We start from the raw sequence: 12,205 nt of genomic DNA, 5'->3' as shown, positions 1-12,205 counted from the left end.
AACTTTATTAATATCAAAATGGAAATGTTTGTGCTTTGCCATTACACACACCCCTAGATTTAAGGAAACTTAGAAGATTTGTTAAAATGAATTTACTAAAAATGAATGGATTGGTATTACAGTCTGACTGCTTTGAAAAAGGAAAAGCTAAGTCACCAGAATATTTAATGAAATATTAAAAGTTAGACAAATCTTCTAACCAGTTAATGTTAACCACCATTAAGAAATTAAATGAATTTGTAGATAATATGAGTGAAGAGGAACAGAATACTATTCCCCATTATATGAATATATGAATGCTATCATTGATGGCAGCTTGACCTAGAATGGAAGCTTGTCCAATTTATGCAAGTTAATTATAATTAATAATAATTTTGATGCAATATTCTGGAACTTTTTAGATATTAATGGATTGATTGACTTAATAGAGGCTAATAATAACACTCTTTGTTACTTAAATCAGTTAGTCAAACATCTTCATGTTTATCCTGGAAAGTTTTTTAAGTAGGAATATATACATAGAATGTTTATTTCCTATAAAATATCTAAGTTTAGTAAAATGACTTTTTGAGTTTGTTGAAGATGTAGTAAAGATGTAAAAGCTGACTGTAGACACATTTATGGATTGTGACAAATTAAACGTATATTGGGAAGAGATAAGTATTTTTAAGACGATATGGTCTGAAAAATTATTATTTTTAATTAGATCAGTAATACTAATGAATGTTCCACTTCCTGTACCTGTAAAGGCCAGACAAAAAAATATTTGGATTATCTTGACAGTTGCTATTAAAGTTATTAAAAAAATCTGGAAAACAAACTCAGTTGCCACCTTCAAAAAACATTTAATTTAACAGCAATACTATGTAAAACTGAAAATGAAGTGATCAGAAAAAGATCTATAAATCATACAAAGATTGTTCCTGGTTGGGATAACCTTGAAATGTTGCTACTGAAATATCAAAACAATTAATGTGTTAATTGTACAATATTATCAATATGACAATGTATTCCTATTGTATAACAAGATGCAATGTTGAATTTCTTGCTTTCTATGTATATATTGTAAATATGTTAAATTCATAATTTCTTATAAAAAAAGGAATATTTGATAGGTACAATTCCTGTAGAAGCATATATTTTTGCAGTTATTTTTGTTATACTTTTTAAAATCACAGCTGATAAACAGAAATGACTATCTGGGGATCAGAGGATAATTATAATAATCTGGGGATTTGCTCCTTATGCCTCATTTTGAAGAATTTTCCTCATTTCATATATTTAAAATTCCATGTTCCTCAATGTGCAGCATTGAAGAGGTCTGTCAAACATTTTCTTGTTAGGACTTTTTTAAACAAATGAGTAACATTTTTGATGCTGAATACTATTGTGCTTCATTAAAATCGTTTTAATAAGTGTGAATAAACTGTCATTAAACATGATGTTTCCAGTTGAATTTGTTTAGTGTTGCCTATCTTCCACATTTTGTCCACTTGTTCCATGCTGTGTGACAGACAGCTTTCCACATTTTGTACATGGAAAGTTGGAGGCAGCTGATGGAAAAACGCAAACAGCAGGCGAAAACCCATTACCTTGAAGTGTTCATCACTGTGACTTGATAGGGAAATGAGGACAGAGCTTATTGTCTGAAAGCTCCATGTTCCAATTTATTCATGTGATTGGATGGTGCTTCACTTTTTCTGGCACTAAACGTGATTGGTAGTTCATACATACATACATACATAATTAGCAGTGGTAGTAACATACATAATTAGCAGTGGTAGCAACATACATAAACTAGAGCACAATGCATTTGAATTTTATTTTTTTATTTAATCTAATAGTTGCTGATGTGGGGGGGGGGTTCAAATGCTTTGTGGCATCAAATGGCAATATATTACTATCTATATTATGTTTTCCATGTTCTTCATAATGATAGATCAGTAGTACAGAGAATAGGGGCATCGGTTTTGGTGGCAGTCAATGAGTGAAAGCAAATGACAGTTTTAGTGACACTTCTGAATTATTATAGTTGTGGTTTACTGGGGGGCAGAATCTGTCAAAGAACAACATGACCATTACATTTATGCAATTTCTTCTTAGCCAGAGGTAGTTTCATTTCAATGGGTCATGTGTATTTGTTTGTTCCCAAGTATATTATTAGATGTCTCTACATTTTTCTTGATTAAGAACTGCCCTCAGGGAACTGACATATGACTGCTTATATACAGTTCATAAATTCAGCTTTTAAGAGGGCTTTTGCCATTGCAGTCTGGCAGTATGCTTGATTTCACCTTGGGGGCTATTTGACATATTCAGAGGTAAAACAAATTGCTAGTATATATGTTCACTAAATTCTCATTACAACATAAGAAAAATTCCTATATATTTTTCAAGAAAAAAAATCAGTTATAACATGCCATAGGTGCGGTGTTATGCTTTTAAGTGGCTAAAGCTGTTGAGTCAAATCTCAGAGTTCTCCAGCAGCTGTGAGGTATGAATTATAGCCTTTGGTGTGATTTGTTGTTGAATATCATGCTTTTATTACCTGAGGATTTTGGTAATGCTATCTTATAATGTGACAGAGACAAGGCCTTTCAAAGACAACACCCTGTGGCTTTAGTTCATAGTTTTAGTTCTTGTTTGACATTTTGCATTATATTTACTTTTTAATGCAGGTCTGTGGTATACTTCTGCTCACTTTTCATAAAATAATGGCTTAACATACTTCTGTTTGAGTCATCATTACATCATGAGTTAAAATCCTATTTATTTGTTCTGAAAGCAGCATTTTTTCTCACTGAGCTTATGCCCCCACCAAATTCAGCTAAGTTGTTGTGTGTGTTTACCTCTTGAATAATTGGCTAAGTATATTTTATATCTTAGGGTCATTATATATTCTTCTGAGAAATTTTCTATAATACTTTATATGGCTACAGAGCAATCATTCCTTATTGCTAGGTACCCCTAGCCATATAAAGTTCTGTTGATATTGCAGAAGAGGTTTAGATACCTAGACTAAGTATTTCTGATGCTATTTGACATGCTGATGTCCAGTGGCTCCATAAGTAAAGGGTCAGAGGATGCCTTGTATGTCAGCTACAGGTCACCACTTAGCAGGCTGTAGAATACTGAGTATAGTGACAGGGTTCTGAGTCAATCCATGGTCATTTTGTTTAGGCCTTGTCTCTTTAGTAAGGTATGTTTGTGGGTGTCACAGTTGTTTCATGGGTCTGGACAGATATGTGCCAAAGGGAGTGTTGCATTCAATGAGGGCTGATTAAAGGGGGCAACAACATCACTAGACCTAGACACGGTCCATTTGTTTATAAGCTAAGCAGTATAGAAGGAATTTATTACAACATCTGACATGTTGGTAAAAAAATAGGTCACTGTCCACATAACTTCCAAAATCCAGAACATCTGCATCAACCCTTGGGTCCATATTGTCAATATGGTAGTTCCCTGGAGCAGATGGCTTTCCAAAGGATAAAATAATGCACTTTTTGGCATTTAGCTTCAGTCCATGATTTTGGCACTATTTTTTTTTTTTATTTGGGACAGACCTTCCTGCAGGATGATTAAGTCATTTGGGGATTCAATGATTGCTCTTAGCTTTCAGTCATTTGCAAATGAAGTCAGCCATGGCCTTTTGATATTGGCTTTTACTTAAAAAAAAAAGTAGATGCCAACCAAGAGGCATTCCAGCAAACAACACTGGGGGACCCCACTGGTGACTAGTTTCTTTGTCAAGGCAACTTTTTCTACTTTGACTATCTACATTCTATCTGTAAGCATTTAAGCAATCCAGCAGGTGACAGTCTCTTAAGAGACGTGCCATATTTACAATTTTTTCTTGTGTACTTAGCCAAAAAAGCTATTGGGCTGTGCAAAACAAAATTAAGCTAGAATTAAAATGTTATGCATGGAAAATTTAATAAGAATTTATTGGCACAGAAGAAAGATATTCTGATTTGAAATTAGGGTGGAAGTCAAACCAAGATGACCTTTGTACATTGACATAGTAACCCTTTTAATAAGCACTCAGTTAAAAACAAATTCATAGCTTTCAGTTCTCTTCAGACTAAAGTAAATAAAATTTGCCAGCAGCTTTAACATATCAAGTGAGATTGATTTCAATCTAAAGGGACTGTTTCTTTGCAGAATTGATATTTTCATTTTTTTCTTAATGTTAAGGCAGCTTAAAAAACTTCTTTCTTCTTCTTCTTTCGGCTTTTCCTGGTTAGGGGTCGCCACAGTGGATCACATGATTGGCAGTGGAGTTTTACAGTGTCGAGTTGCCAGCCCGACGCCCAACCTTCCACAGAAGGCGCACACATGCACACACTCATGTCTAAGGCCAATTTAGAGTGTCCAATCCACCTATAGCATGTCTTTGGGATGTGGGAGGAAACTGGAGCACCCGGAGGAAACCCATGCGACCACAGGGAGGACATGCATACTCTGCGCAGAAGGCACCCCGGCCGAGAATCAAACCAGAGAACCTCTTACTGTAAGGCAGCAACGCTAACCGCTGCACCACCACGGCCACCCAAGGCAGCTTAAAAAACTGACCAAGACAAATATTTTACCTATTAAATTAACAGATGCAGTTGTCTTCTTTGGAAAAAGGAGCTCTGCACAATGGTATTTTATAGACAGTTATATTAGCAACATTCTCAGAACATTTCATGAATAATTGTTAATCCATTTTGATAGTGTTTTAAATTCAAAAGTAGCAGAAAAGACAGAGAATTCTGGGTTCACACTTTCTGAAAATGCTGAGCACTTAAAAGGTTAAATGTGTCATGAGCAGCAGCTGTTGCATCCATAACTATAATGACATTTTTGTGCACATTTTCAATTTATATTTTTCCATGATTCAGCTAGTGTTTTGGACTTCAAGGATATTCTTTAATTTTTGAAAAGTAAAATATGTTCATAGGTTTTCTTTTCCGGTCAGCAATGAGTTTCTCTGCTTATGTGCTAGTCTTTGAGCAACTTCAGTATTTAATATTCAGTGCATTTTCTTTGAGAATTTCTGTGTACAGAATCAGACCAGGGTTTCAGAAATGTTGCATCAGTGATCATAGCCAGGTCAGCAATATTTTCTATGCATGCACAATGGCCATGTAGGTGTGTGTGTGTGTGTGTGTGTGTGTGTGTGTGTGTGTGTGTGTGTGTGTGTGATGAACTGTTTCTTGTCTCTACCACAATAAGGACCATGAGAAAGTTATGATGGACAACCTTGTGATTGCAATAAATTTAAAAAGCAAAAACAAACAAAAAAAAAACATGTATCAACTGAAAGCATTTTTGTGACATCACCAGAGTTTGATCACTGTACCTTCACTAAAATGCAAATATAATTAAAAAACCACACCTTCAACCCTGAGAAGAGCCAAATCTAGTACATTTTCACTAACTTTTGATCAAACACTTCATATGCCAACCGCAGAAGCAATTGCCCTGACAATGTCAGTGAAGCACATAGCAAGTTATTGTTAGACATTTACTGAAAGGGAGCATAAAAAAATAGCACAGAATAATTTATAATTTTTTATTTACACCCTGCAAAGTGCTTCACTTGCAATCTCAGCCAAAGATGCAGTCATACTACAAATGTCAGTGAATCACACAGCAGGTCATTGCTACACATTTACCAAACAGAAACAAACAATACAACCCTTAGTGGATTTGAAGCCAGTGCCACTTTCCCTGACATCTTACCAAGCATTTTACTTACAAGCTGAGTCACAGAAGCAATCATACAAATGCTGTCAGAGAAGCATATAACAGGTGACTGTTACATATTTACTAAATTGTTACATATTTACAAAATAGAAGCAGAAATTTCATAAAAACACATATAACCCTAAGGGAATTTGACACTCTACAATTCACATAATTTACAAACTGAACATTGTAGCAGTCAGACTAAATGCATAAGCTTTACTCTATTTTGCATTTGCTCACTACCACACAACAGCACTTGCATCATTTTCATGACTGATGGCAGCCAAGATTAATGTGTTTATCAGATGACAATGTACATGGAGTTTGTGTTTTTGTTGTACGTTGTGCACAGCATTACTACAAAATAGATAACTGATTTAGAAAAACTATACGAGAATGCAGGCAGTGTGTTTATCACTTATTTGACCTGATTCTTCTTCTTCTTTTGGCTTTTCCCGGTTAGCAGTCGCCACAGCAGATCATCTGTCCGCTCATGATTGGCAGTGGAGTTTAGGGTGGAAATGGGAATACAGGAAAAGGATGAAAAGAAAACTAAGCAAGGGGAAGAACAGAAGGTGAGTAAGGAATGAGCAGGGTGGAGGTGGGGGAGGAGGGAATTTTTGTTTAGTTTGTTTTATATTTTTGAAGAGATGGGTAAGTTTGGGAAGGAAATCTAGGAAGTAAGAAAAAGTGAGTGTGTTAAGTTAGACAGCAGAGGAAGACAGACAGACATGACTGACACGATGTTTTGTAATACACTGAGGGAGAGGGAACACACTTCTGAAGGAAACTTCAGGGAAACAGATGGAAGACAATAGTGAGAGTAGGACAGAATGATGAACAGAGATGGTCATGGTCACAGAGGAAGGGGTGAGCCAGGTTGGGGTGTTCAGAGCTGCAGTGTCTGGTACCTGAGACTCCTTGGGAGATTAGGGTCATCACTGGATTAGGCCTTGCTGATGAGATCAGTACAGGTCATTGTGCGGCTGCCTATAATAATAAAAGAAATGGAGAGAAACAAAAAATAGAAATAAATCTATATGAGAGAGAGATGGGAGAGTGACAAAGGGGTGGGGGAGAGAAAAGTGCAAACACAATGGAAGAATGAAGTTTCTACTATGTAAACTAGTGTCTGTAGTCAGAGATGCAGTAATTTGACATCTGAGACTAATGTACATATAAAAAAGAATAAATGCTGCCCAAGCATATATATTTCGCTCACAGGTGATATGTAAAGGAAACAACTTCTCATTTGTATTTATACATGTGCATTCAAGTCAGAAGTCCAGGCCAATATGGAGAGACTCTGACCAAGTTTGTAGATGACTGCAAGCTGGGAGCCATTATTGACTCCCCAAGTGATGTAGATATCCTAAGAAAATGCTCACTGAGACCACTGACTGGTGTCGAAACCATGACATTAAGTTTAATGCAAAAAAATGTGTCGTCATCCTCTTTGGGAAAAACTCAGTTCCCACTAATTACAACATCAATGGGAGCCCACTGAACACTGAAGGCATTATAAGAGATCTGGGGACACAGGATGACAGCAAACTCTCCTTCAACCACCACATTGCCACTGTGGTCAACAAGTCTTTCTAAATGGCACATCTTATTACCAAGTGTTTTGCATCCAGGAAGAAAGAGGTCATCATCTCTCTCTACTCTTCCCTCATTAGGCCAATCATCGAGTATAATGCCCCATTTGGCATGTACCTCACTAGACACATGCAACAGCTGGAAAGGCCACAAAAGTTCCTCATGAACAGGATCCTAGGCTTTAAACACATATCCTACATAGACAGACTCAAAAAACTCCAGCTATTCTCTGTCTCATATCATCTACTAAGAGGTGATCTCTGCTTGACTTACAAAGCCATGTCTGACCCAACTCTGTTAGAAATGCTACATCTAAAGAAATCCAAATCCCTCCACACCACACACTCCAGAGACCTCAACCTCATTACCACAATCAACAGAACATGCTGGAGGGACAGGTTCATAACCCAGTGACTGCCCATGCTCCGGAATAGACTTCCCATACATGTCAAGCAGAGCACCTCACTGGAGAAATCTTGATGAGTGAATGGGAAATGGAAAGTTCACCTCGGGGATCTCTCCAGTGGCTCTACTTGATAGAGGCACTGGGAACTAACATCAGGCTGCATGATGTCAGGGCACTTCTATGGGCTAGGCTTGTAAAGGCTCCAGGGCCATTAGCCTAGTACACACCTATGAATAATAATGATGATTTTACACAATTGTGCTGGGAGGTGGGAATGGCTCCCACAAGCATCCTCACAAATGTGAACAGAAGCCAAATATTCTAACTTAATTGTCCACCTATAAAAGGAAATTTATGCACAAAAAATTCATTGAGCAAGCACACTGCTACTTTTGAGCAATGGCAGTAAGGACTGAAGTGGTACTGAAGTATGTCATTTATACATTTTTTGAATGCTAATATTAAAACAAAGACATTATGAAGCATGCAAACTTACTCCACCACACTTTGAGAAATGCCAATTTTCATTTGTGCAACTGTCAATTTGCTTTGATATCTTCAGGTGCTACAGACACTAGAGCACTGTGTAATATTTATGGAGGGCCTACAGTGCCATTTTAAATGTGTACCTGACATATGTATTTTTTTTTCCAGTGCACAGGTGGTGACTACTCTTTGAATTCATCTTTTTATCAGCAAAGGATGTGAGGACTGTGGCACATCAAATTACTGCAATGGGGATGCCACTATCCCCTGTACATGAAGCATGGCAGACCTCAATAGCAATATTTGTTTTTCAGGGAGATTGCTCTACAGTGACTCCATGTCCGGGTAACTAAATATGGATTGACCCTTTATCCACCCCTTGAAAGCATAGGCTGATGGAGTATGCGCAATGCTGTCTGCAGAGACCTCAGACACCTGTTTGGCATCAAGTAAAATTATGTACAATGTTTATCAGTTGTGGTCATTATGCAAATTGATTGATTCAGGAGCAATAATGAGATGCACCCTTATTAGTATAATCATCAATCTTAGATAGGTGAATCTACATGATATAGTTACAATAAGAAGCACAGAGCCTTACCGTGGGACAGAAGAAAACAATGCTGCAAGAGTGTGATTCGTGCCAATGTTGATTTTTGCAAAGAATTTCTTCTGCCTAAATTATCTGCTTGAATAAGGTAGTATTATCGCTTACAAATTCATTAAATTGTATAATGAATTCTGTTGCCTGGTTGAATTCAAGTGGATGTCAGTACATTTAAATACATTGGCCAAAGTGTATTGAGAGGAGTGATGGCAAGTGTATATCAATTAATAGCCTGCAGGTTGGTGACTTTGGTTGGAAGATACACCCCTGAGCTCATATTCACAGCATTGTTCCAGCTCTTTCAGTATTATATGCCTTGAACATACGTCCTTAGCCACAATGTTTGTAGCACTGCTAGTGTAATGGTCAAGTGTTTTGGTCAGCTGCATTTCTATGATTGTTTTGTGGGGAATATGTGGTCTGCAGATGTAAATAGTTGTCATAGCTTTACTGACCTAATTTTAAATACATCTAGCTGTCAGGCACAAATGCAGAATACTGTGTGGTCCAGGATGCTAGTAGTAGTAGTGGGATGATTTTTAAAACCTGTGCAGGAAGAAAGCTGTAAATTCCACTGTTTTCCATAACTACAGAGCAATACATAAAAACAGGGTTCCCAGAAAAAGAATACTGCTTTTACAGAGAATGCGGTTGTACTCCAGCCACTCCACTTCCATGTCTGAAAGCTCTATTACTTTCATGCAGCCAGATATGCTCAACCATGACTGTGCATGCATTGAAATCATCAGCAATGTGAATGTGGTGGGCAGGCATGACCATGGATACAAAATAATTTGGTGAAGTGCCATAGATATATATATATATATATATATATATATATATAATCTGTGGTGCCACCTACAAAGCAGCAACTATGGAATGGAAATATCCTGAGAAATAGTCATCTCATAAATAGAATATGTAAGTCCATTTTTTGGCCATTCAGTTGCTGTTTTGCAACCCAATCTAGCAGGTCAAAATATTTCAAATGGTTACCTGCAACGTCACTTAATCTGATGTAGTGAAGTTTTCTGAAGGGCAACATGTGGTGGGCCATCAAATGAACTCCTCCCTTTTGGAGATGGGGGAGTTCCTGACCTCTCTTAAAGGCAGCAGGGCCTCCATAGAGTCTCACAGTGTGATGTTGGATATTAGGGCAGAGCTTGACAAGCCCCAGAGAATATTCACTGCAGATGTCCAAAGTATGTAGCCTTATTTTAGAGTATCAGTACTTGTAAGTCTTTTTTACCTCTTTGTCACTATAAAATCTAAATAAATCAGTCTTGCATATGGTTTAGAGATCCATCAAGGATTCAATGGCCACAACCATCTGCTCAAAGTATACACATGGTTATTAGTTTTATCATGTTAAAAATCTCAGTTATATATCTAGTTCCGGTGCTGGGTCATACTTGTACTGGATATTTTGTACCTTGGTGCATTTACAGGTGATTCCTTATCCAGCACCAGTACTGTAGAACTGTCTGTGCCCAATGCTGCAGGATTTCTTGCCTCTAATAATGACGGACGGCAAGGATGAGATGGCATAGTCAGAACTTAAAGAGTGTGTGTTTGACACAGAGAGAGCAACCACCATATCCACAGCACAAACCATGGAGACAGTCTCTATGCCTGTGGATACCCAGGCTACACAAACAGGAGAGGACAAGGGTAAATGTGCTGGCTCAATAGATTGATGATTGAGGCTGCTCTTAACACTCAAAGGTAGAGGTGTCCATACAGAGGGATGGTAAAGGTGCTCACTGGAGGCATGACTGCAATGTTTCCCATGAGTTTGATGTTTCAGTGGTCAAAACACAAAGTATGTGCAGGGCCAAAATGGAGGCACAAGCTAGTGCCATCACAGTCATGGCAGCTATCGTGGTGGTGATGCAGGGTGTGCATGTTGACCTTCAGAAGTGCATGTCCCATATGTAAGATTTCTTGGTTAGACTGAATCATGCACTGGAACATCTAATGCCTTCTCTGGCTCACCTAGCAGGGGTTGCTCTCTAAGCCAATCATCTGCTGCATTCACAGATGATATTTAATGTGGCCATGGACGTGCAAGATCCTGCTCCTCCAGTGCCAGCATTTCCATGGCAGCATCTATTGTGAAGGTCACTACTCCCAGGAGAGGCCATCATTAAGATCATGGCTTTCATCATGCTGGCACACCTCCTAGCAGTCACAGGTCATTCAGCACAACAACAACATCTAGCCAGAGTGTTGGTTATGCCAGTACATCACCTGGTAGAACCATCTGTCATGAGTGGGGGCATACACAATGTATAAAACCCTCTGCAATGCATGGTCTGCACATGTTCAGTACACCAAACTACAATGTTCCAGCACAGCACCAGCACATCAAAAACACAATTTTGGCACAGCCAATGCATCTCTTTATGAAGCCATCTCTCATGGGTGGGGGCATGCATGCAATATTGATCCCTCTACCATGCATGCTCTAGACCTGTCCTGTAGGCCAATCTGCAGTGCTGCACTGACTGCTGAAGTTCTATTCCTGCAGTGCCACACTCATACCACAACAGCTCACAGCACATCACAAACATCCACTTACCCTGGCCCATGTTGACATTAAACCTGCACTGTAAGGGTTCTGACACTTCACCTAAAACACATTTTTTTAATGCCATTAGCTCTCGCACTCCCACACTTCCTTTTGAAAAATGTGCAGTTCTTTATTGCCGTCTACACCTGTGCCTTGCAGTTTGTACATTGTTACTTAGGTTGCTCATGCCTGATACACAGAGTGGTCAGCCTATTCAGGGGTAACCACTGCCTGCTGCTGGTATTGTATGCATCTTTTTTTAATGTAGTGCTTCTGCTTTACTCTTGCTTGCTATCAAATGCCTCTTTGCAAGTGCCACTGCATACCCACAAGAGCCCACCCTGCTGTAACTGCTTCTTAAGTATAATTTTGTTTAACATTGCACACGCATTGTCTGTATTTTGGCATATGTGGCAGGGTCAAGCTGCAGGGCACTAAAAGATAAAGCCATACAGTGAAGATGTGCCTTTAGCAGTCCAAGAACATGCTCAATAATGTTTCTACTCTGTGATAGTGTAGAGTTGTAACCTTGGTCTGTTTGATTATTTGGATTTCTTATGAGTGTCATTAGCAAGTGTTTCAGGGCATAACTGGCACCACCACAAAAATATTCCTGTAGAAAGTCACCCTCAAAAAATGTTGGTACAGGACACGTGTGCCATATATGGAAGTCATAAAAACTGCCTAGGTGGCTGCACACAAACTGTAAATATCCTATACAATACAATACACCTAGCATTTGCTGGAATAATATATCTTGCAGTTCAAGTACCTCCATCCCAGTTGATCGGGTGGAGCC

This window comes from Protopterus annectens, chromosome 17.part0 (assembly GCF_019279795.1).
Source record: "Protopterus annectens isolate FY-2018-M chromosome 17.part0, PAN1.0, whole genome shotgun sequence".
Classification (NCBI taxonomy): Eukaryota; Metazoa; Chordata; order Ceratodontiformes; family Protopteridae; genus Protopterus; species Protopterus annectens.
Note: the sequence above shows the minus strand (reverse complement) of the source record.